General features: G+C 37.4%; 1 protein-coding gene and 1 long non-coding RNA gene across 7 annotated transcripts in view; one reads left to right on the top strand and one right to left on the bottom strand.

Annotated features, from left to right (window-relative positions):
* Positions 1-27,486, bottom strand: part of TSPAN8 (tetraspanin 8) — a 293,681-nt gene that overhangs the window by 260,202 nt on the left and 5,993 nt on the right. For 3 of the 6 annotated variants that reach the window (XM_054526569.2, XM_054526562.2, XM_054526564.2), the window contains exons 1-2: positions 3,536-3,697; positions 2,612-2,722 (exon numbers count right to left, since the gene is read on the bottom strand). The exons of 2 other annotated variants lie outside the window; for them this stretch is intronic. The gene's annotated coding sequence lies outside the window, so the exon portion shown is untranslated. Of the gene's footprint in view, positions 1-2,611; positions 3,140-3,535; positions 3,698-27,486 lie in introns of those variants that run through there. One more of the 6 variants, XM_054526567.2, reaches the window with a different exon arrangement.
* LOC129049164 (uncharacterized) lies at positions 1,962-25,582 on the top strand. The gene is made up of 3 exons (XR_008511996.2): positions 1,962-2,414; positions 18,118-18,297; positions 25,074-25,582. It is a non-coding gene; the product is annotated as an uncharacterized LOC129049164 (long non-coding RNA).

Here is a 27,486-nt window from a genome sequence, read left to right on the forward strand (position 1 = left end):
TAAAAAACAAATGTTTTATTTTTCTATTGTTTGGCTCTAAAAGACTTGAATGACAACCCACATAATCTGTAAAATTGATCATTCCAAATGCTACATAGATATCAACCCCTGTATCCTCAGTGTGAAAATTCACAGGCAAAGTCATTGAATTTATGAAAAGACTTATGAAAAAAGATAGGGATCAATCTGAAGCACTAGATAAAAATTTCCCTTCAAACAGACTTACTGAAGTAAATGGGAAAAGGGATTACAGAATCTCTTATCTGTATTCTTAGCAAGAATTGAAAATACACTGAAACTATAAAAGAACAATAATCTAACGTACCATAAATATTATTTTATATCAAAATCTTTATTACTATAGAGACATCAAATTTTATACTAGGTTACTGTTGAATCAGTGTACTTGTTGAAAAATGCAAAAGAAAAAACAGGAGCTATGAAGAACACATTTAAGAAATATAATTTACTTACGGTAGAAGCTCAATACAGAAATAGAGCATATAAAGATAAAGCAATAATCACTAGAAATTATAGAATAGGCCACGTGTGGTGGCTCACACCTGTAATCCCAGTGCTTTGGGAGGCCGAGACGAGCAGATCACGAGGTCAGGAGATCAAGACCATCCTGGCTAACACAGTGAAACCTCGTCTCTACTAAAAATACAAAAAAATTAGCCAGGCGTGGTGGCAGGCGCCTGTAGTCCCAGCTACTCGGGAGGCTGAGGCAGGAGAATGGCGTGAACCCGGGAGGCGGAGCTTGCAGTGAGCCGAGATCACGCCACTGCACTCGAGCCTGGGAGACAGAGCAAGACTCCGTCTCAAAAAAAAAAAAAAAAAAAAGAAAGAAAGAAAGAAATTATAGAATAGATTTTCCTTTTAGCTGAGAAGTCTTATTTTTTCAGCCCAACTGAATCAGTACCAGGCCAAATTCATGTAGAAAGAAAACCCAAACCCAGACATTTACCGCTGAAATTGTTGAATTTGAAGGCTTTGGGAAAACTACATATATCTAAAATAGAAGAGAAAATGGGGTGAGTATGATGGGAAGAGAGAATATAATATGCAAACAGAAAAATGTTCCGAAACAGAGGTCTCCTCTACAACTCTAAATGCTTTTAGAAACAAAGATTGTGATCCAGGGATTCTGTATTCATTCAAATTATCACTCACATCTAAGGGCAAAAAGATCTGCTAAAGATTCAGGAAGTATGTTACTTCTGTAAAATAATTACTATAAGAAGTACTTCAAAATTTGTATAGTTTCGGGTCTTACGTTTATGCCTTTGATCTTGAGTTAATTTTTGTATATGGTGAGAGATGGGGTCCAGTTTCATTCTTCTCCATATGACTATCTGGTTTTCCCAGCACCACTTATTGAACACGGTGTCCTTTTGAGAGGTGACAGCGTGATGGCAGCAGTCGCAGCCCTCCCTAGCTCTTGGTGCCTCCTCAGCCTTGGCACCCATTCTGGCCGCGCCTGAGGAGCCCTTCAGCCCGCCGCTGCACCGTGGGAGCCCTTCTCTGGGCTGGCCCAGGCTGGAGCCGGCTCCTTCGGCTTCCGGGGAGGTGTGCAGGGAGAGGCACAAGCTGGAACCGGGCTGCGTGCGGCGCTTGCGGGCCAGCTGGAGTTCCGGGTGGGCGTGGGCTTGGCGGACCCGCATTCAGAGAGGCCGGCCTGCCGGCCCTGCCGGCCCGGGGCAGTGAGGGGCTTAGCACCCGGGCCAGCAGCTGCGGAGGGTGGGCCGCCTCCCCCAGCAGTGCCGGCACACCGGCGCTGCGCTCGATTTCTTGCCGGGCCTTAGCTGTCTCCCTACAGGACAGGTCTGGAGACCTGCAGCCCGCCATGAGCCTCCCCCCTCCCCTCTCCAGACCAATCGGCTCTCTGTAAAATGGACCAATCAGCAGGATGTGGGTGGGGCCAGATAGAATAAATGTAGGCTGCGCGAGCCCGTAGTGCCAACCCGCTGAGGTCCCTTTTCACGGTGTGGTGGCTGTGTTCTTTCGCTCTTTGCAATAAATCTCGCTGCTGCTCACTCTTTGGGTCCACACTGCCTTTATGAGCTGTAACACTCACCACGAAGGTCTGCAGCTTCACTCCTGAAGCCAGCGAGACCACAAACCCACCGGGAGGAACGAACAACTCAAGACGCGCCGCCTTAAAAGCTGTTAACACTCACCCGGAAGGTCTGCGGCTTCACTCCTGAGCCAGCGAGACCACGAACCCACCAGAAGGAACAAACTCCGGACACGCTGCCTTTAAGAATTGTAACACGGCGCCTTTAAGAACTGTAACACTCACTGCGAGGATCCGGGACTTCATTCTTGAAGTCAGTGAGACCAAGAACCCACCAATTCCGGACACACTTTCCCTTTTGCATATTTTTGTTGACTTTGTTGAAGGTCAGTTGGTGGTAAGTAGATAGCTTTATTTCTGAGTTCTCTGTTCTGTTCCATTGATCTATGTATCTATTTTTATACCAGTACCATTCTGTTTTGTGTAGCATAGCCAACTGAGATTTGAACCAACAGATAGAAAAAGCATAACAATAACAACAAAAAAAATGAGTGAACAACTGTGACAGGTTTCCAAATGTAGCTGCAACATTACCTCCCCTCCCACAAGCTCTTCAGTCATGCAGCCTTGCTACTCCTCCATGAAAAGTCTATTCCATCCTCTTGAATCTGGGTTGAAGCTGTGACTGCTTTGGCCAATGCCATCCTGCAAACATAAAGCTATGCTCAGACGAGGCATATCCCTTAATTGGCCAGGTAGCTTCTGTTTTGCTTCCATTGGAGCTGTGAGTTGTGCTTAAGAAAGGGCAAGTGGTTCTGCTGAGGAAGAGGACACGCAGAGGAGCATGGAGCACCTCAGACATGTAGCCCAATGGAGCCTTCAATGACTCCAGCCTCAGCCTCTATCTGACAGTAAACACCTGAGATACTCCAAGTGAGAACTACCCAAATGAGTCCAGTAAATTCAAAAAACTATGAAAGAAAATACAAATTGGTGTTTTTTAAAGATACTAGAAATAGATCCCCAAACGGCAATTAATGTAGTAAAACAATGTACTGCCTAATTGTAATTAATTTTACAATAAAACTGTTCAAATGTAAAACATAGGTCTTAAAATATATGATATAGGATTTTAACAAAATGTGTTAACGGTATTTCAGAACTAAAACTCCAGATTATTTTGACAAAAACTCAAAAGTAAGAGAAGAAAGAAGGAATTAAAAGTGTAATAATGCATTTCTCAACTTATATGGAATATGAAAATAGTTACTATTTCATTCTTGACATTGATAAATTCATATGTAATTTATTTTCAAGAGAAAAATAGTTGTATTATGTTTCTGATTAAAAATTAGTAAATATGGCCAGGTGTGGTGGCTCACGCCTGTAATCCCAGCACTTTGGGAGGCCGAGGCAGACGGATCACCTGAGGTCAGGAGTTGGAGACCAGCCTGGCCAACATGGTGAAACCCCCTCCCTACTAAAAAATAAAAATTAGCCGGGTGTGATGGCACACACCTGTAAGTTCCAGCTACTCGGGAGGCTGAGGCAGGAGAAATCGCTTAAACCCGGGAGGTGGAGGTTGCAGAGAGCCGAGATCGCACCACTGTACTCCAGCCTATGCGACAAAGTGAAACTCCATCTAAAAAAAAAAAAATAAGTAAAGACTAGTTTTTAAATAATTACATGATACAGAAAAGTGTAAAGAAAAAAGTAAACATCACAGGCAATCTCATTTCCAGAAATACTAATAAGTAATTGGTGCATCATCTTTTTTTTTTTTTTTAAATACAGGATCTCACCATGTTGCCCAGGCTGGTCTCAAACTCCTGGCCTTAAGTGATCCTCTTACCTCAGCCTCCCAAGTAGCTGGAACTACAGGCATGTACCACCATGCCCAGCCATAATCTTGATTGGTAGAGGTATATTAACTAAGATCCTGCTTAATACAATGTTAAATTATGTATACAAAAATGGTTTCACAAACACTCCATTTCTATTTTTTTAAGTCTCAATTTGTTTGGTATCTTTCCATAGTTTAAATGCAGCACAAGTCTTGAGTACTTTTATTAGAGTGCAATATTTCATACTAAATAGGTCATATTATGCCAATAAGCTCCTTTTGTTTGATAGTGATGCAGGAAGGCACTTGGATGCATTGGCATCCTACCCAGCCATGTGCTTAAATTTAAAAGTTATTCTTTTAAATCGCTGTTTCCCAACATGTGTGTCACAGAATACCAATCCAATTAGATGTTATAAGAGTAAAAGAAGTTAATGTTCAATAAGTTTAGAAAATTCTATCACAAACAATACAGAAAGGTTTATTCTCACCCATGTCTTCTTGTTCCCCCGTGCAATATTTTCTCTAGAGGATATGCCCAGCTGTAGAACTGCTGGATCCATGCATTTGTGCATATACAGTTTCCCCACATACTCCCCAACTGGTCTCCAGAATGGATGCACCAGTTTATACTCCATCAAGTAGATGAAGAGTTGCCGCTTCCTATAAACTTGACAATACTTGATATTATTCAACTTTTTAATTTTGCCATTCTTGTTAAAGTTTTAGTTTGCAATTATCTGAATTGAGCTGCTTTTCATTATGCCTTTTAGTCATTTTAGTTTTCTCCTTCTTTGAATTGTCTCTTTATGTTCTTTGCTCATTCTTCTATGTGATTGCCTGGGATTTTTAATTGTGAGTTTGTAGGATTTCTTTATATTTTAATCTTTTATTAATTGTTCACACCCCAAATATCTTCTCCCAGTCTGTCTATAGTGTCCTACGCAAAACAGAAGTCCTTACTTTTGGCTTCAATTTCACCAATTTTTTTTGTATGCCCTGCGCTTTACCTCATTTAAGAAATGCTTTCCCACTGTATTGTTACAAAGACATTCTCTAACATTTTTTATCATAGCTTTATAGTTTTGTCTTTTATTTTGAGATCTTCATTACAATGGGGGATCATTTTTGTATGTGGTATGAATTTGGGGCCTGTATTTTCTCCAACTGTTTAGCCAATTTTCACAATAATTTTTTTAAATAATCTACCATTTTCTCAATGATCTACTTACCAAGTTCTCGTATACACATGGATTTGTTTTAGATCCTATTTTATTTTAGATTCTATTCTATTGTCTATTTGGCATTTTTCGTGTCAGTATCACACTGAATTACTAGAGCTTAGTAATATACCTTAATATCTGGTAAGATATTTCCCAACCTCTCTCTTCTTTTTATGAACTGTTTTAGCTATTTGTGGATTTGTGTGTGACCAATTCACCTCTGTTGGATTTTTTATTTTAGTTACATTAAATTTATGTTTTAATTTAGGAAGAATTTATATCTTTATGTTAAATCTTCCTTCCACAAGTGTGATGATATTTCTACCTAAACAGGTCTTTTTTTATGTCCCTTAATAATGCTTTAAAATGTCTTCCAAAATATTTTTTTCATTTTAGGTCAGTTTCTATATATATATATGTTATTGTAAACAGTATCTTATGGTCTATTATTTTTTTATTTGGCTGTTGGTGTAAAATAAGTCTATTTATTATTACTTACTGATTTGTGCTCAGCAAGCAAACTGAACTCTTTTTAGCTTTAGTCATTTGTCTGTTGATTCTCTTGAGTTTTCTATGTACTTAAATCATCTACGCATACTGACAGTTTTGTCTCCTTCCTTATAGCTTTATCCCTTATTTCTTTTACTTCTCATATTTCATTGGCCAGGACATCCAGTCCTTTGTAGAAAAGAAGGTATCATAGCAGGCATTCTTTTTTGTTGTTGACATTAAAGGGAAGACTTCTAAGGTTTCTCCATTAAGTATGATGTTAGAACATTTTTACCATATCTACCACTGAGGCAATACGATGTTTAATGGTGTGTTTATTAATAAAGAAATTGAAAACCTCCTTTTGAGAGACAGAATTTCTTGCCAATGTAATACTAAGCTCCAAACTAAACTAAAAGTCTGAACATATTTTCCCAACTTAAAATAGTTTTAATTGTGCTTTTACCTCCCGGGTTTTCTCATTTCTCTTTGCCAAATTTTGGCCCAGGGAATAGATTGTAACAGTATTATTAGTAGCCATCTGACAAGGGATTAAAATAATTTATGGATATACAGGTTCTGTATCACTCCTCATGAAGTAACAAATGTAGCTGGTTTTTACTATTATAGATTAAGTTTTCACATTCATATATTAAGGAAACATCAGTGTTTGAATTCTATCTCTACTTAAGAACAAACTAGCTAAGCAGTTGTAGGCAAATTATTGAATCTCACTGAGTTCACTTTCTGCTTCAGTAAAATGTGCAGTATATAAATGTTGGCTCATAGGGTTGTTGTAATGGGAATAATAACACTTATCTTAAAAGGTTTTGTGAGAGGCCTGGCACAGTGGCTCACACCTGTAATCCCCGCACTTTGGGAGGCCAAGGCAGGTGGATCATGAGGTCAGGAGATTGAGACCAGCCTGGCTAACACGGTGAAACCCCGTTTCTACTGAAAATACAAAACATTAGCCAGGCATGGTGGCACGCGCCTGTAGTCCCAGCTATTCAGGAGGCTGAAGCAGGAGAATCGCTTGAACCCAGTAGGCGGAGGTTGCAGTGAACCGAGATTGCGCCACTGCACTCCAGCCTGGACGACAGAGTGAAACTGTGTCTCAAAAAAAAAAAAAAAAAGGTTTTGTGAGAATTATATGATCTGATCATGACAAAATTCACAGCAATGCCTAACAAAACAATCATGTTATTGTTTCACAAACTTTTTCTTTGAGTCTCTTCAAAAACTCTATGAGCCAGGTAGAGCTTATAATGACTATTATTTTTTACTCATTGTACAGATGAGGAAAGAGAAATTAAATTCATAGACAGGGCTATATTCAGTGGGTATACAGTGATACATTGTTATGAGATGTCAAGATGTTAAGATCCTTCCATACAAGCTGGTAAATAGTTACTGCCAGTGCCCCAAGGACCATTTTTCCAGCTTCTCCCCTGGAACCCATTGCCCACTCCATGATCCAGCAACTGAAAGGCTAACATGCAACTAGCAGGAGGACTTGAGGACAGCTTGGCTGGTGACCACAAATTCCCAATTATTAAGTGTTTTGAATATAACCTTTGTTTTTTGTAAATGTCAAACCTAAGATTAACAGGTCATTTGAGTTCTAATTTAAATAATAGACTAAATAAGGAGAAAAACATGAGACTATAGTTTCAGTGTATAAGCTTCTCTTAAGTAAAAAATGGGAGAAAATCCAGAATAGGGGAGAGAATATTCGTAATGCTGTCTGGTTGATAGAATTAAATCATCTGAGTAACAGGTTTTAAAAGTTCAATATAGTGAAGGTTGAACATTAATAGAAATATGCATATGCCATATTCATTATAAGGTCCTTTTTATATTTTGTAGCAAAATTGGATGTTTTACAATAAAATATGAACTTGTTATTGCTTTTATGATTTTGTTATATCAAAACCTTAGGAACATTCTGTAAAGGCAGTTAGGATGACAGTAACAACCACCTGTTTAGTTGTACATTTTAATTTTGAAAAGTTACATTTACAGCATAAAATTTAAGAAAAATTCTAAAATAAAAAACAATAAAACCATATTACCATGCTTTAAATGTTCAATATTAAAAACGGTTTAAAATATAAATTACCTATAGGAGAAAGTAGACAGAGATAATTTAGAGACCCTTAGTTACTACAAAGCAATAGACAACATTGACCAACCTCTTATGGATTTCATGTCAATTTCACTCAATTTCATGTCGATTTTACTATAGAAACTATAGCCTCTGTATCATAGGAGTGAAATTTAAAAATAAGTTATCTCATTATATAAAAATTCCTATGACATCACTATCAAAGAGCTTATAATAGGTAAATAGGCAAAAATAAATAAATGTTCACAGGAGACCTTGAGCTTACCATAGTTTTGGGTTCCAAAAGTCTATGAACCGGTAAGTTGGAACTCAGAATATATTTTTCCATTGTTATAATTTTCTACTGTATTTCCTGGTTCTTTGCATATATGTCACCTCCCACTTGAAATTATAAAACCTTTTAAATCAAGTCTCAGGTTATATTATATATATTTCCTAGAAGACGTAGCACACTGTATTGCTAGCAGGCATTAACTATAAAACAAATGTATAGATTAACTAATTAATAAACAAAGTAGCAAAAAGAAATTAATTAATGATGGTCAGATTTCTAGACCAGCCCAGTTCAATTCTCCAATTAAATTCAATAAATATTTTTGATCCTCCACACTGGGCCAGGCACCTTAAACTAAAAAAATACAAAACCTACACCATAATATCAACTCATCTAATCAGCACTCATAGTGGGTTTTTTCTGATGCATTTTGATTTCTCACATCTCCAGAGTAAAAAAAAAAAATTGTTAATTCTTTATATGATATTTAAAATTTGCATGAAAGAAAATACCTCTTCACATCTGTAGAGCTACTCTTCAGGAAACACACACACACACAGACACACACAGACACACACACACACAGAGAAAGAGAGAGAGAGAAAACTAAGGGAAAAATATATAAAACAATAAGACACCTAAAATCATACCTGAATTTGATGCTGCTTAGTTTACTGCTCAAACCTTTGATTATTTGGTCACAACTTCAATCTCCTCAATAAATTAAAAGGTGGCTTCTAATCATATTCAAAAATAGGAGGGAAAGCTCTTCCAGTAATTTAGTGCCCTATTTGACCCACCTCCAAAAGTTAGTTTAAAATAACAAGCATTTGCCAACCAACCCAACCAGGAACTGTAACCAAGGCCACAATACCATGTGATCAGCCATTTGAGATGCTGTTGACAAATCTTCCATTAGAACAGGTTAAACTACCATCATTAACAACTCATCAATCTGCTGAGAGTCCTTTCCTATATCATTTCCTCTCTGAATGCATGGGGGTCACACAGCACTATTATATTAAATAACTCAAGGAAATCTGAAAAATGTTTAAGATGAAATGTATGACATGGTGTATTATTTTCCATTTACAGGATATTTCCAGTTTTATACTATCAGACTAGCACACATGGTATTCTCATCATTAGCATCAGAAGTTCCATAAACATATCACAAGTAATATAAGGGTCTATGGTTGCAATTTGCTTATAGTCACATCAAAAAACAGTTTTCATGGTAGCAGTTTAGTTCCAGCAGTCATATTCTCTCATTAGAAAACCAAAGCCAGCAAACAAATGCAGGATATGAGCAGGGCTGACAATCACTACTTGAAAGTCAGAACAACTGTGGTGTCACTTAGCTGACTGTTAGAGGATATTTGGGTGGAAATTAGACTAGCCCTGGCTTATTCAGTGCATCTTTTGAGCTTATTCCTGTTAAAGCCTAATTTTTAGATGATAACTAAAGAGAAATGTCTTACTCTCTCTAAAAGTAGATGTGACCTAATGGTTTGTGTGGAATTACAAGACTTTTTAAAAACCTCTATTCGATGCTGTATGGATTTGAGATATTTTTCTTGGGTCTCTAGTTTTATAATCTGTTTCCTGTGAAGCTTACATGGCCAATTTTCTTATGAGAGAAGCTCTGTTTTGAGGACTAACAAATCCCAAAACACTAAATTTAAGTCCAAAATAAGCAGTTATCATAAAAGAATATTGATTATTAGATCTTCGCTCATTTCAAAATTATTAGTGATACAATTTGTGACCACTTTTGTAACAGCCAACAGTTCACTACTTGAATTCCTGGAAAATATTATGGAAGCTGTTCATGATCTTTTTAAGAGCCACAAAAATTATTTTCATATTAAAATAAATAATAAATATTTAGCATTATCATAATGTTACATATAACTTTAGTATGGTTTCCAGAATAGCATATACAACTGGTTTTCCTCCTACTTAACAATTGCTCCTTAGTCTGTTTTGTTGGTTCCTGCTCAACTTCCCGATCTCTCAGCACTTCACTAAAGTGTTGCAGGGCTCTGTCTTTGGACTTCAATATATGCTCCATCACCTCAACTTTCATTACTTTAAAGACCATCAAAATACTGACAATGCCCAAATTTAGTCTGGACACCTCTCCTAAACTCCACACTCATATATCTAACTACTTATTCAATATCTTCATTTGGATATCTAATCTACATCTCAAGATTTACATGTCTAAAATTAAGGTCCTTGTATTTTAACCTCCCCCTCTCTCCCACAAGCTGTTTCTCTCATAGTCTTCCCCAGCTCAATTAATGGTAACTTCTAGCTATTCAGGCCAAAAATCTTGGCGTCATCTTTAATTCTCTTTCTATCACATCCTATTGCAATGCGTTAGAAACATCCTATATACAATGCATTAGAAACTCTTTCAAAGGCTCCACCTTCAAAATATAGGCAATGGAATACTGTTTGTCAATGAAAAAGGGTGCACACACACACATACACACACACAGATACTTGTAAAAGTGTCCAAAATACTTTGAGTCAAAGAAGCCAGAGGCAAAGATTGTACATAGTGTAATTCCATTTATGTGAGGTTCAAGAACTGGCCAGCCCAATCTATGCTAATAGATATCAGAATAATCATTTTCTCTGGGGAGTCACTGAGGGTATTGACTAAAAACACACAAAGGAATTTGGGGAGAATTAAAATGTTCTATTATTTGATCTGGGTGATGGTTACAAGGATGCATACACATGTTAAAATCCATTAGGTTGTTCACTTAAAAATTATTAATTTTATTGTATATTAATCATCCCTCAAGTAAGTATTAATATGTGTAGAATATATATTGCTATTGCCTTGGAAGGGTCAAAAGGTGGTGTATTTAGTCACACAGAAGTCTCTTTGAAAAGATTAAGCTGTGACTCAGATTCTCCCAACCATCTAAGCAAAAACCAAAAATTGGGATGGGGTTATTTAGGAAAACCCTGTGGAAATCCTCTTGTCTAATGGAGTAAATCCATTGAGAATTTTACACCAGCAGAACCAGTTTGGACCAGTTTGGACAAAAACAAACAGAGCAGCAACAAATAAAAGAACACTGCTGACTCCCAAAATTCTACAGGCAGAAAACAAACTGATCAAACTACCCAGTTGTGTGCTCATGCTACCCCTCCTGAAAAAGTAATGGTGACCTTGAAGATGGAGCCACAAGCCCAGAGGGTGTGGTCTCTGAGGAGACCGCAGAGGATCATCCTCACGTCTAAAAAGTATAATGTTTGCCCACCTGGATTTCAATTTTTCTTGGAACTGGTGACTCCTTTTTCCTTCTACATTTTCTTTTTTTAAATGGGAACTTCTAGAACTTTTATCCTATGCCTATACCATCATCATTGTATTTTGGGAGAAACTAACTTGCTTCTTAAGTTTTACAGTTTAACAGATGAAGAGTAATTATACCTCAGGATGGATTAGAGCCTCACCCATAGCTGATTATATTATGAGATTGGGGGATTTTGAGTTGATGAATTTATTTAAACTTCGAATTGGTGCTGAAATGGGTTGAGACATTTAGGGATATTGGAACCAGCTGAATGCATTTTGAATGTGGGACAGATGTGAAACTTTGGGAGCCTGAGCGTAGACTGTGGTAGGCAAAATAATGCTCCCCAAAGATGTTTATGTCCTAATCCCTGAAACCTACAAATATGTTATATTACATGGCAAAAGGGACTTTGCAGATGTGATTGAGTCAAGAACCTTGAAATAGGGAGATTATCCTGGATCATCCTGGTAGGTCTAATGTAATTATGAGAGTCTTTGTAAGTGTGTGTGTGTGTGTGTGTGTGTGTGTGTGTGAGAGAGAGAGAGAGAGAGAGAGACAGAGAGACAGAGACAGAGAGAGAGATTTGAAGATAGAGAAAGAAGCCAGAGGCCAAGAAATATAGATGGCCCTTGGAAGCTGGAAAATACAAGACACTAAATGATATTATCCCTTAGAGCCTCCAGAAGAAATGCAATCGGCAGACACCTTGATTTTAGCCCATAAAAACTTCTGACCTACGAACTTTAAGATCATAAATTTGTATTGTTTTAAACTAGTAAACTTGTAATTTATTACATCAGCAACAGGAAATTAATATACCCATCTACAGTTCATTTTCAATCTAACAGCTGGAGGGATCCTACTGAAACATAAGTCAGATGACATCAGTTATTTCGTTAAACACTTCAGTCCAGTAGCTGCCTTTCTTCCCACAGACTAAAAAACCAACGACCTTATAGCCCCCGCTCAGGACTCTACAGTCTATTCTTCACCCCCCGCGCAATACCTCCCTGACACTTCATCCTCTGCACTCCACTTTCCCCTACCTCACTGCAGCCCGCCCATGTACTTCAGGTTCCTTTACCCTTTACACCTTGAGACCTTTGCCATTTAGGGGTCCATCTGTGTAAAATATTTTTCTCTCAGATATTTCTTTTCTTTTCTCTTTTTTTTGAGACGGAGTCTTACTCTGTTGTCCATGATGGAGTGCAGTGGTGCCATCTCAGCTCACTGCAACCCCTACCTCCCAGGTTCAAGAGATTCTCCTACCTCAGCCTCCCGAGTATCTGGGACTACAGGTGGGGACATCACATCCTGCTACTTTTCGTGTTTTTAGTAGAGACGAGGTTTCATCGTGTTGGCCAGGCTGGTCTGAAACTCCTGGCCTCAAGCGATCCTCCCGCCTTGGCCTCCCAAGTAGCTGGGATTATAGGCACTTGCCATCAAGTTCAACTAAATTTCGTATTTTTACTAGAGACAGGGTTTCACCATGTTGGCCAGGCTGGTCTTGAACTCCTCAAGTGATCAGCCCACCTCGGCCCCCCAAAGTGCTGGGATTACAGGCGTGAGTCACCATGCTCAGCCTCTCTCAGATATTCCTGTCTGTCTTTCTCAGCTCCTCCATGTCTTTCCTCAAATATTTTGTAAATAAGATTTTCTTTTGCCTTCTTATTTAGAACTGAATGTTCCCAACTCCAGCCCCTAGCACTCTTTAATCTCCTTTCCAGCTTTACTCTTCTTTATTTTTTTTTTTTACTTTATTTTCCATGGCCCTAATCATCTCTCAACATACTCTATTTTTCTTATTTTGTTGATTCTCTGTCTTCTCCCACAAGAATCAAAACTATCTGAGAGCGAAAATATCACCTGGATCATAGCAGGCACTCAAGCACCCCGTAAATGATTGTGACATAAATGAAGTTGACGGGTTACCTTTAGCAGCTATGACACAGATATAGGAACTTTCACTAAGCTCCTTGAGGGCAGAGCCAGATCTTGCATGGCCTATGAAAATGTCTTTTTCCCCCCAGCTCAGGACTAAAAATGGAGCAGGCACTAAACATGTACTTATGGCATTTTTTAATGTTTTTATTGTAGTAAAATATGCATAACACAAAATTTACCATCTTAACCGTTTTTAAGCATACAGTTCAGTGACATTCACATTATTGTATAACTATCACCACTACCTATCATCTCCAGAACTTTTCATCATCCTAGGCTGAAATTTTGGACCCATTAAGCACTAACTCCCCATTCCCTACTCTCCTCAGCCCCTGACAGCCACTATTCTACTTTCTGTCTTTACGAATTTGACTACTCTAGGTACCTCACATAAGTAGGATCATACAATATGTGTCCTTTTGTGACTGGCTTATTTCAGTTAGCACAATGTCTTTAAGGTCCATCCATGTTGTAGCGTGTTGTCAGAAGTGCCTTTCTTTTTAAGGCTGAATAATATTCTATTGGATGTATATATCACAGTTTCTTAATCCATTTATCCTTGAATGGACACTTGGGATGCTTCCACCTTTTGGCTATTGTTAATAATGCTGCTGTGAAGATGCAAGTACAAATATCTATTCCAGTCCCTGCTTTCATTTCTTCTGGGTAAATTCCTAGAAGTGAAATTTCAGGATCATATGGTAATTATATGTTTAATTTTTTGAAGAATTTTCATATTGTTTTCAATAGCAACTGCGCCACTCAGCATTCCTATCAGCAATGTACAATGGTTCCAATTTCTCCATATTCTCATCATGCACTTTTTTTGTGCCGTGATTTGTTTGTGTGTTTATTTTTTATAACAGCCATCCTCATGGAAATGAAATGATGTCTTACTGTGGTTTTGACTTGCATTCACCTAATGATCAGTGATGTTAAACATCTTTTCATGTACTTATTGACCCTTTGTATATTTTCTTTGGAGCAAAGTCCTTTTCCCATTTTTTAACCTTTTTTTTTCTGTTATTAAGTTTTAGGAGTGAATATATTCTGGATATTAATTCCTTATTAGATGGATGATTTGTAAATATTTTCTCCTATTCTTTGGGTTGACTTTTCACTCCATTGATAGTGTCCTTTGATGCTCAAAAGTTTCTTATTTTAATAAAATCCAACTAATTTTTTCTTTTATTGCCTGTGACTTTAGTGTCATATCCAATAAATAATTGTCAAACCCAATATCATAAATATTTCTCTATGTTTTCTTCTAAGAATTTCATAGTTTTAGCTGTTATGTTTAGTCTCTGATCCATTTCGAGTTAATTTTTATATATATAGTGTAAAGTAAAAGTCCATGTTTATTATTTTTCATGTAGATACCCAATTTTTTCAACACTTTTGTTAATAAAACTGACCTTTTCCCATTGGATGGTCTTAACACCCTACTTAATGGCTGTATTTGTCTGTTCTCATGCTGCTGATAAAGACATACCAGAGACTGGGCAATTTACAAAAGAAAGAGGTTTAATGGACTTACAGTTCCACATGGCTGGGGAGGCCACACAATCATGTGAAAGGCAAGGAGAAACAAGTCACGTCTTACATGGATTGTGGCAGGCTAAGAGAGAGCTTGTGCAGGGAAACTCCCATTTTTAAAACCATCCAATCTTGTGAGACTCATTCACTATCATGAAAACAGCACAGGAAAGACACACCCCTATAATTCAATCACCTCCCACCAGGTTCCTCCCATGACACATGGGAATTGTGGAAGTTACAATTCAAGATGAGATTTGGGTGGAGACACAGCCAAACCTATCAATGTGGCATTTTAATTAAGTCACTTTATAATTAATTCCACTCTATAAAGAGTTTGCAGTTTATTGCATGGAATGATAAATTCATTTCTTCTTTTGGGTGGATGCAAGCAGTATACCTCTGTGAACAAAGCAGAAAATCACCATACTTGCCGTTTCATGCCCTCACTTCTATAATGGTTTGACTCTAAAATGTGCAGCAAACTTCTTTATATATATTCAAAAGAATGATTTACCCACTGTCTGATATAATGCTTTTTAAAGCCTAAAAGCCTGTCAAACAGACTGAAGAATCATTTTCCATCCCTTTATGGTACTGTGCCTCACTGTGGGCAACATTACATTACCCTACGTTGTGCCTAGGTGTGCTCTTACACCAATAGCAAGCCCACTGTCCTACTGAACAACTGCAAAAGTGGAGGATTTACAACAGGATTTACAATGAGCATTCCCCAAATGCTCATGTTTACTTTAAACCAACAATCATTAAGGAAAACATTTGGTGGAAGGAAGACACAAGGTGACTTGCAAAGTCATTAGTAAGAGGTCATAAATAGGTATAATCGAAGGTTTGGGCTTCTCTTAAAAATAAAAGAGAGACGTAAGAATTAAGTTATAATAATATCCCATTTAATGCCTGAATTTAAATGAAAAAATATAAGATCTACTGCAGGCCAGGTGCAGTTGCTCACACCTGTGATCCCAGCACTTTGGGAGGCCAAAGCAGGTGGATCACTTGAGCACAGGAGTTCGAGACCAGCCTGGGCAACATAGTGAGAACCTGTCTCTACAAAAATTAACGGGGCATGGTGGCATGAGCCTGTAGTCTCAGCTACTCAGGAGACTGAGGTGGGAGGATCGCTTGAGCCTGGGAGGCAGAGGTTGCTATGAGCCAAAATCATGCCAGTGCACTCCAGCCTGGGTGACAGAGTGAGACTCTGTCTCAAGATTTAAAATAAATAAATAAATAAATAAATAGTAAAAACTACTGCAATAGGTTTCTATAGATGTTATAAATTATAAATATATTAAAAACTGTGCTATTATTATCACAAGTTATCTCAATTAATAATTTCATAGATACCATATCTTCAAGAACTCTAAATACGAAACTATGATTTCAAAAATGTTTAACAATAGGAGCTTAAAAATAGATAATTTATTTTAAAAACTAAGGTTAGTACTAGTATAAATACCTGAAACCCTCAGGGAACCACACATCTTGATGAACTGGAATGCACCACCAACAGTTTTATAGTCATTCTGTCTTTCACTACCACCCTATTAATATGACAAGTATATTTTGTGAAGCTAGAAATGGACTTAAGTCTATTATTTGGAAAAAACTTTGTGTTTCTGATTTGTCTTGTTTAATTACAACTACAAATATTAATCAACTTCATCATTAGGTGGCATTGTAAGTACTCATATGTGTTGGAGACTTCATTGAAAAAAAAAAAAGAGAGAGAAAGATCTGCTTTTAGAAAGTGTACCAACTTGGCTAGGCACGGTGGCTCATGCCTATAATCTCAGCACTTTGGGAGGCCAAGGTGGGAGGATTGCATAAGCCCAGGAGTTTGACCCATAGTGAGAAACATAGTGAGACCCTGTCTCTACAAAAAAAAAAAAAATTTAATTAGCTGGGCATGGTGGCATGCCTGTAGTCCCAGCTACTTGGGAAGCTGAGGTGGGAGGATGGCCTGAGCCAGAGAGGTCAAGGCTGCAGTGAGCTGTGATCATGCCACTGCACTCCAGTCTGGGTGACAGAGCAAGACCCTGTACCCTCACCCAGAAAAAATGTTTATCAGGTGATATCAACATGGACAAGCCTAGACTTACAAAAAACATTAGCCAATCCTAGAATTTTTTTCTAATAGTTAAATGATTATGATAACTCAAGAGCAGGATCATAGGAATATTGAATAAAAATAATAATTTAATTAAATTTAATTTAAACATAGGTGTTTACCTGAAACAGATGTGCCAATGGAGAGCTGAGTATATTTAGCATAAGTAGAAAGTATAATACCTAGCCTATATTACTTATAGAATTTGGAAGATAGCTCCAACGTGGGAGCCACTCTGAGACAAAGCTAGAACCCCCAAATGGCCACGAGGAGCTTATGATGCGGACTTTGAGCAGTAGCGAGAGGACCCTCTTTCCCTCTTTTCTGAGGCATAAAACATGGTACTGACTGGAGACCTAAGGCTAGTGAAGGCAGTTGCTGTGTCCTAAAAGATGTTGCCTACAAAGTGTCCTCTAGTGGTCAAAGGCTATCACTGCATGTTAAAAATAGCAACCTTTTCTCTTGTAAGACCATGAATCAGCTCTCCCCGGTACTGGGTAGTCAATCTGGTGATTATTATTTTTCAAGTATATAAATGGTTTCCCACTTATCTTGATATCAGGAGACAAAGCAAACAAGGTCATTAAAAGTGTCCTGATTTAGTGGCCAAAAGAGGCGGTAGAGCCTAGCAATTAAAAGCGTGATTAGGAGTAAGGCAGCCTGTGTAAATAAAACCTTGCTGTACTTCTTACTTGCTCCGTGACCGAAAAAATGAATTAACCTTTTTGCTTGTCAGTTAACACATCTGTATAGTGGAGATAACTTTATTACCTCATAGGATAAGCTTCATAATAATCCTATAAGGTAATAAATATTAATCAAACCTGGAGCCACCTTAACTCAGAATCTTTTTTTATGTTATAATAAATTATCCTCACTTTTAAAGCTGCTTTCCATGTGTGTTTTCTACTATTATTTTCATCCATTGCCATCCTACAAATACACTGACTGTTATAAATAAATATTTTAGATTAGAATGTGCAGTCTTACTACAGGCTAGAGTTTAGTGTACTAAGGATTATTCTATTATATAGATTATCTAAGCCACTAACTAGGTAGATGAGAAAACCAAGGCCCTTAGAGTTTCGATGTCCTATCCCAGGTCACACAGTTGATAGAGTCGGGATTGTCTGAAACTCAGTAGGCCTGACTCCCAGTCCAACGCTCATTTATCATATAATTTATTTCACTTTTCTTCCCAATCCATAAAAGTCACCACAGATCACACTCCAGTGCAGAGGGAACCAAGAAACCAACTGCTTCTTCAACATAGTTTCCAGACATGGAAACTACAAAAAACTGCCACTTTTTGTAGGCAGTTAACGGATTAACACGACTACTAAGATTATAATGAAAAGATATTGGAAGAACCACTGTGAAAGCAAAACATCGGTGAGTTCACATCTTACTGAAACATCAGTAATTAGACACTGATATGTGAAAAAATGTAGGCAAATAATGAAACCAGGTTAATGTACTTACTCCATAGCCAACCCATCAGACTACCTTCACCCACTTCCTGCTTTCAGTCCAGCCCTGATAAGAGTTATTTGGCTGTCATTCTGCCTTCCCTCCAGTTTACCTCCTGCCATCTCTTCTTAAATCTGTAGATATGTAATTTAATGGCATCACTATTGGCCCTACGGCTTAGACCCAAAAACCTGTAGTCTCTTTATGTGTCTTTCATATTCCATACCCAAACCATTAGCAAATTCTGAATTTACCTTCAAAATACATTCCAAATCCCATCACTTCTCACCAACTACACAGCTACTACTTTGATCCTTTTCTTCATAAACCTTCACTTTGCTAACTACTACAACTGCCTCATAACAAATACTTTGCTTCCACTCGTCTGTTATAGCCCAAAAAATGCTACATTGTATTATTTCTGTGTTCAAAGCCTCCAGTGGCTTTTTATCACATTCAAAATAAAATCCAAACCCATTACCTTAGTTTATAAGCCCATCTTAATATGATCCTTGGCTCTACTTTCCAACTGCATGCCCTGTTCATTCCACTCTACACTGCCCTCCTTGCTGCTACTTGAAAAAGCCATGCTTTTTCCCAATTTAGGGCTTTTTATCTATGCAGTTTCCTCTGCTGAACAGATTTCACCTGCCAGTATTCCAATAAGTGGCTCTATCACTTCACTCAGGTCTCTGCTCAACTGTCTGTCACCTGTCAAAGAAGCAGTCTCTATTTCGTCTACATTGGAACAGCTATCATTCTATCTCTTCATCCTGCATATTTTTTCTTAAAGCATTTATTATTACCTTATATTATATTACACATTTGTTAACTTTTTATTATTTGTATCTTGCACTAGAAGATAAGCTTTGTGGTGGCACAAACTTGTTTTGTTTACTGATGTTTCCCCAGCTCCTAAAACAGTGCAGGGCACATATTAAGTACTCATAAGTTATAGTCAGAGAAATGAATCAATGCCTGCATATTTCACCTCTTAACCTCTGAGCATTGCCCACTGTTTTCCAGTTTGAAAACATAATCCATGCACTAATTAACTATTCTTAGATGCCACATCACAATTTGTGGTTCTCCCTCTTTCACTTCAAGTACTGAAAGATACAGATCAATTGCTGGATGTTAAAGTGGTCTAATGGTAGAAACTGTCTCTCAGCTATTTCTAAACAGGCTACAATGCCTGAAATTCTATAGCAAGCCTTTATAAAATTCCTTCAGCTCTCACAGCTTGCTGTCACCACATTTGAGATTGCTTTATGGGATTGAAAGGTGGAGGCAATTTGTGGTCCTAAGTAAAACTGCTTCCTTTCAGTTAGTTTGGCTGTGAAGTGAGATGGTGAGTATCCAGGATGTCAGCTGTGATCAGCTTGTCTTACTATCTTCTGTTAAATATGGCACACAGGCCCGGGCATGATGGCTCACACCTGTAATCCCAGCACTTTGGGAGGCCAAGACGGGTGGATCACGAGGTCAGGAGATCGAGACCATCCTGGCTCACACGGTGAAACCGCATCTCTACTAGAAATACAAAAAATTAGCCTGGCGTGGTGGCAGGCACCTTTAGTCCCAGCTACTCAGGAGGCTGAGGCAGGAGAATGGCGTGAACCCGGGAGGCAGAGCTTGCAGTGAGCCAAGATCACGCCACTGCACTCCATCCTGGGGGACAGAGTGAGACTCCGTCTCAAAAAAGAAAAAAAAAATGGCACACAGAAAATGCTGAAGAAATGATTCTGTTGCAGGCCCAAGCCTCAGAACCATCTAATAAGGTGACATGAGTGTCTTACTGTAATTTAAGGTTGAATTCGGGCCTTTGGGCATCACAATACGGTCTAATTCAGCCATCACAAGCATGTCTTTAGAAGGGAATATCCTTGCAGGTCTAAAGAAAACAACTCACATTCTGCCCCACTGGGTTCCATAATGTAGGATCTCACCTGCCACACTCATGACTCCGTTCATATTTTCTTCCAGGAGTCATTGCCTCAACAGAACATTTCCTGGCTGCAAGCACATCCAATACAAGACATAAAATAGCCAGTCCTGTATAAAACATATGAAATGGTAGTTTCAAAATACTACATTTTGAAGTCTGGAGTCAAGAAAAATGGGTCCTATATTCCTAACCCCATCTTTTTGGAAACCATCTAGAATTGTTATTTTGTACAGAAAAGGTAAGTGACAATTACTGAGCCCTTATTGTGTGCCAGACACTTTATGAAGCCAGTGACTTCATTTTGTTTAATTCTTACAACATTGATCCCGTAAAACAGGTATCATCACTGCCATTTTGCAACTAGAAAACAGATTTAGTGATCTCAAGAGGCCTGCCCTCCTAACCTCCTAATGTCCCAGTCTTCCCCAATCAGTTAATGTCACCACCAGCCTTTCAAATGCTCAAGCTATAAATCTAAGTGTCATCCTTAACACTTAGACACGTCTTCATCTCCACTGCTCCTACCAGTCCAAACAACCATCATTATTACCTGGGCTACTGTAATAGCCTCCTAATTCATCTCTCTGCTTTTATACTTGCCCACTCCATTCTCTAAGCCCAGCAGCCAGAATGATTCTTGTAAAACATAAACCATAAAACGAAGTGACTTAAACACTTTCATGATTCCCCACCATACTTACAATATAATTCAAATTATTTTACCCTGCATACAAAACTCTGGATGATCTGCTAAGAACCCTAACTTCATGCTCTTATCTTTCCTCTCTCCAATAATCAGAACTTATTTCTGTTCCTGGAACACACTAAGCTTGTTCCTACTTTAAGGCTCCTGCTCTGGAACTATCTTCACACAGATCTTCACATAGAAGTTTGTGGTCATTCAGTTCTCAGCTGCTATGTCACCTCCTTAGATGGATCTTTTCTCTTGACAACCTAAAGCAGCACCCCATCATCACACCCTGTAGTATCACCCAGTTTTATTTCTCCATAGTCCTGCTATCTGCTAATTTCTCTGTTTTAAGAGAAAAAAAAGTTTTTTATTTCTTTCTTTCCATCTCCTCCCACAAAAATGCATGCTATAAGATACCTTGCCTGTCACATATAGCACTGTGATTCCAGCACTTAAAACAGTGTCTGGGACATTATAAGTAATTGATAAATGCCTAAGTATACACTGTTAATTCCCAGATCAAGATTAAAATTCAGGTATCCATCCACAAATTTTTTCTACTATATTTTGACTTCTCCATGACTTAGAATATTATACATTGTAAAATTTACTATTTACTTTACATATACTGATCTCTATTCACTTTACATATACTGATCTCTATTCACTTTACATATACTGAACTCTATCTCCTTTACATTATAATTATCTTTATCCTTCAAGGCCTGTTTTACTTTCACTATGGCACTTTTCTTCATACCCCAATCAATTTTAATCACTCCTTTCTCAATATTAGTATAAAAATCTTTATTATATTTTATTTTTGAAACTTAGATTACCTTGGGTTTTTAAATCTACCTCTCCAGCTAGACTATAAGTTCTTTGAAGATAAAGATCATATCAACTTTTTCATTTTTCCCAATGCCCATCAGACATAGAAGGCATTGAGCATAGAATTTAGTCAATAAATTCTTGCTGAATTAAGTTATTTTCTCTCTATACAAAGATTTTGTTGATTTTCAGAGATATAAGTCTCTCACAATATAATAAAAATCACTCAAGGAGGCAAAACAACCTGTTTATTGACAATAAAGATAATTCCAGGGAATTTATTGGAATGACTAAGGTTCAAGGCAGTATTCCACACATTCTAGAATGAATTCCATGAAGAGTAAATTTCATCTCACTGACTCAGAACCTATAAATATTTTTCAAGTAATATTGACACAGGATGTTAAATTCCAAACAACTTTTTAAAACCACTAATCATTCACATTTCCCCTCAAATGTCACACAGTATAAAACTAATGGATCTTTTGTGACTTGATGACATTTGTCTCCATTTTTAAAGATATTATAATGGAAATGTGGTCTTCTATCATCCTGCTACAGTTGGTATAAATCCACTAGATACTTTTAAAAAATATTTTGGGAACACACAGTCATGCAAACCAATGTCTGCCTGTCCCAGCAGGGGATAGTAAAAGACTTTACAAACACCAGATGGGATTTAACAGCGTTAATAAAACATTAAATGCTCCAAAAGTGCTAAGTCACTTTGTGAACAACTCAAAGAAAATATATTTGATTTCCATTATACATATTTTTCTTTCTTAAGAAATTCTAAAATTTTCCAGTAAAAGTTTTATCATAGTCCTCTGACAGTTAATTTCTCTTAATGTTAAACTATAATTATCTACCCTTTGGATACTATGCATAGATTAGTATTTGTGGTTTTGTTAACAACTTTCTAATTTTACCACAAATATAGAACATATCAAGTTCTCAATGAATTTCAACATGTTTAATGCCTGCTTCACCAGAAATCCAAAGCAGAAATATTTTTGTCCGATGTCACTTATTTTTGTTATACCTAACTATGTATGTGTTGACATTTTCATAAATATTTTATAAAATAGTAATTGGTAATCAATATAACATGATCTAGAAATACATTATTCTCCAATTTATTTTTAAAAATAATATTCTTGGAATCTTCTGGGAATATAAGATTGTAATCATAAAATAAAATTAATTTTCTATTCAAAGTGACTAGAAGCACAGATAATCCCCCCACAAAAAAAAAATATATATGTATATATCACACACCCATTTGGATTTTATTGAGTGTTTTGTTCGAGTAGCAAGCTTCCAGACTGGAAACAAGAAAAAGCAGAATATCTACAAATGTTCTTTTTTTTTTTTTTTTAATCTCGGCTCACTGCAAGCTCTGCCTCCCAGGTTCACGCCATTCTCCTGCCTCAGCCTCCCGAGTAGCTGGGACTACAAGCGCCCGCCACCATGCCCGGCTAATTTTTTGGTATTTTTAGTAGAGACGGGGTTTCACCGTGTTAGCCGGGATGGTCTTAATCTCCTGACCTCGTGATCCGCCCGCCTTGGCCTCCCAAAGCAAATGTTCTTTACTATTGTTTTACTTTACTGTGATTAGAAAATGGCTTGCTTTGCCTAAGTACATGTCAACTCTCAGTAAATGGTTTCAATTCGTAAGAAAGCAATTGAAAGTCATTCTAAAATTAAATTTTAGCTGCATTTAATATGGTAAGTATATAATCCACAAACAAACAATAAAGCAACTGAAGAAAAAAAGTATTCATTTGGCCTAGCCATGTCTGTGAGCAGATATGCTATTTTACTATCCTCTGAACCATGTCACTTATCTCAGATAAGGAAACAATTCAGAGCAAGAAAATGCTGTAACAGAAATCAATGCAGCTGGAGTAAAATACCTGTGAGCTCACTTGATGACAGTCCACAAACCAAAGAGGGTTCACGGGTTTGCTCAAAGATGGGGTCAGGGAAGGGTCTCTGTTTTAGTACATTTAATCTCAAAGAGAGTGAAAGTCACAAAAAACAAATCTAATTATGTCACTCTCCTACTTAAACTCTTCATTACCCTCCCTCTGATCTCAGGAGAAAGTCCAAAATCCCAAAATGCCATCCAAAACGCTTTATGAGCTGAGTTTGCTGAGTTCTCTGGCGTCATCTCTCAACCTGCCCCCACTCCCTTCACAGCTGTGCAGCAAAATGCAATTCCCCAAGAACACTCTACTCCTTCAAACTGGAACACTCTTCCCTCACTTTCACAGGACTTACTCCCATCTTTAACTCAAGCTACCACTTAAAGGGCAGCTCCTCCAGAAAGTCCTGCATTTCCAAAGTCCCAGGAGAACAGAAAGTCCTCCTGCAAGTGCTCCCAGCACCCTACAATATATCCTGTTAATCATACTGTATTGCAGGGTGGTTCATCTGTCTCTGCCACTGGATAGCATTATTTAATCCTCACAAAACCCAATGAGATAGGTCTTATTATGCCATTATATAGATTAATAAACCAAGATTCAGAGAGAAACTTACTTAAGGTCACATAGTTAATTAGAGGTGGAAGAAGAAATAAATAAAATCCTGTAGCTTCTTTTAACCATCACACTATGCAGCCATTGAGGATAAAAGCATTAATTCAAACCATTATGAACTGTTGCTATATTAACTTAGAGTTTATATATATTATATGTATAAACTATATACATATGTACATATAATGCTTAGTGTATAACCTACCTGTAACACATACTGTGTGCTCAATAAACATTAGTCATCATCATTATTATTATTATCATTAGCATTATTAATGATTGGTCAGAGTTCATCTCTTTCCAGGCAAAACTCCAGGAAAACAGCCAAGCCCAGGACCTTTCCAAACAATGAGACCAATCATAGGTAGTAGTTTTCTCAAACTACATCCCCTGCTTTCTTTCCTCAGAAGTCTTTAATACCAACCTGTATTATGCTTCCAAAACAGACAAAATAGAATTGCTCTCAAAGGAAATTCCTTTTCACCTCCATCCACCTGCAGTTATTCCTTGGTGATTGAGGGCTACATTAAAGAGTCTAAAGAGTATGCATTTTACATCTTTGGTGCTGTCATTCTATCACTGCTTTTGCACGATATCCATCTTGATCCTTTTGACTTGACTTGGGCCCATTATACATGAGGCCCATTATACGAGTGAATTTTTACAAAACTCTTTATTTCTTTAGGGATGTGAAAATGAGTCTTATACCAATGGCAGCAGCATCTATTTGAAGACAATCTGATTTTAAAAGGACTTAAATGGAAAACAATGAAAACAGGAACTGTCTGCTATTAGATATGTTTCCTGAAACCCAAGCTGAGTAAATTGAGTCTCTTGGTTTTGCTGTTGTTCTCACCTCAGAGAGTCCTGCTTAAATCAACAGGGTTTTGAGAGTACAGATCAATAGTAAGACTTTACATTTTTGCAGAAGAACAAAGCTTTCCGGGGAAAGAATCAGCCAATGAACAGCAATTAGTGCCTTAATTGCAAATACACTTAAAGCTCTGAAGAATTGTGTTAGTTCATTGAATTATTGAATCTGGGATTTATTCCTCCACATTGAAAACTAAGTGCACAATTTAACATACTTGGCAACTTTTTTAAAGTACAGTCCAAACTTTGAAATGTTTCTTGCATTACAGATCCAAATAGCCCTCATGAAATAACAAAATAAAATCTTTGGTTATCATTTTATTCACAGTAGCATATTGGATTTGCAGTTAATAATTTTCAATTTCCCAAGAGTAAATTTAGCCATAAAAAATTAGTTTATAAATGACCATACAACGTTTTCAATCAGCTTCCATATTAGAGATTCAGCTTCTTAATTTAGAGTTCACTTTCATTTTAAATTTATGGATGAAAGAATGAAGAGCTGAAACTTCACATCTGTGCAGTAGACACTAGACATTGAATCCAATTAGAGCTCCTAGGTGTAGGAAGAGTAGGACTCAACATCATAAGCACGGGGCCGAGAATTTGGGGATGTGGGAAGCCAACAGAAAGGAATACAGCAGCTAATGAAATAGTCCAGGAGAAGGGCAGAACAGAAGGAGAAATCTGTTCATTCCATATCATTCTTTATCTGACCTCACCCCCACATTGCAGCAAGTACTACAGATGAGGTAGAGACTCCTCAGCCATAAGGAATGAACCCCAAGGCACTAAGTTCTCTCCACCTACTCTGTTTTCATAGTCACAAAGAGTTTGACAGAGCTCCAAATCTGGGAGAAGATTTTGAACTATTCACAGATCTCACCGCTCCTAAAAACTTCAGAAGAGATCACAGAGCTCCCCTCAGTGCTGTCCTCTCTACCCATTCCAGCTAGAGGAAGGACCATCACACTCTCTGACCTTCCCTGTACAAAATTCTCAGGGCTTTCATAAATACAGTTCCAATGTGCTCACAGCTGAGCTCGAGAGTCTTTATATATGGCATTGTTCTCTGAGTATCATTTTCTGCTTCTGTTGTACCACATCTTAAAACTAATTTTCTCCTAAATTGTATTAGTATAATATTTTCTAAACTGTGAAGAAAAAGTCATTGGCCATTTTAATGGTGATAGCATAGTGATTTATATTCATTTTTTCAAGCTTTCTGAGAAGAATGGAAGTAGAATTTTTTTAAAGTAAAAACAAAAAATTTCAGAATGCATAAAGGGAGAACTACATAAATAATCCTTCATGTCCAATGTAGTGCTTTTTAACACTGGGTCCGCGAATTGTTATGGTTATCAATGTGTCAGCATATGTCTACTCAGAATGTGTCCATATACATCTACTTATGGAAATTTCAGGTGTATACATATATGAGAATTTTATATAGGCATCATCGCTTTTATAACATTTTAAATAGGGAAAATGCATCAAAAAAAGTTTTAGGGGAGATAAATTAATAAAAAGTTCAAAATTTTTATCTCACCTTATTATTCAGGCTTTTAATGCCATGAACTTTTTTGGCAGGGGTCAGCACTTTGCTTCTGAAGATAGAGATATAGATGCAGTATTCTGTATATGTAGACACAGATATAATAGCAGTCATTTTGATTGTCTTTTCTTTTTCTCTTTCTGCTTCTTAAAAAGGCCCCTGTGTTAGTGAGGAACCCATCTTCTTTCAGGAGCTATCTCAACAACTACAGACTTATTCGTTGTTCCCCTGCCAGGTTCAGAGAGCTAACAAGGGAATGAGGTAGACTCACAATAACAGCCAACATTTACAGAGAGCTCCCTATATATACACCTGGCACTGTGCAAAACACTTTGCCTCTTTTAGTCTTTATAACAATCCCATTAGATTACTACCTTTATTATTCTCATTTTACACATGAGACTTAAAAAACTAAGTCCTTGCCAGAGTGACATCAGCAAGATGGTGGAATAAGGCTTTCCAGCACACACCTTCTCCTAAAATCATCAATTTGAACAATTATCTATGCACAAAAATATCTTTATAAGAGCTAAGGAATCCAAGTGAGAGATTACAGAACATTAGTAGAGCACATAAACAAAAAAATATGCATTTAAGATGGTAGGATGAAAAGTGGTACCCTCTGCACAGGAAAAGGACTATGAAATCATACCCACAGCTTCACCACAGA

Source organism: Pongo abelii, chromosome 10, assembly GCF_028885655.2.
Source record: "Pongo abelii isolate AG06213 chromosome 10, NHGRI_mPonAbe1-v2.0_pri, whole genome shotgun sequence".
NCBI classification, from domain to species: Eukaryota; Metazoa; Chordata; class Mammalia; order Primates; family Hominidae; genus Pongo; species Pongo abelii.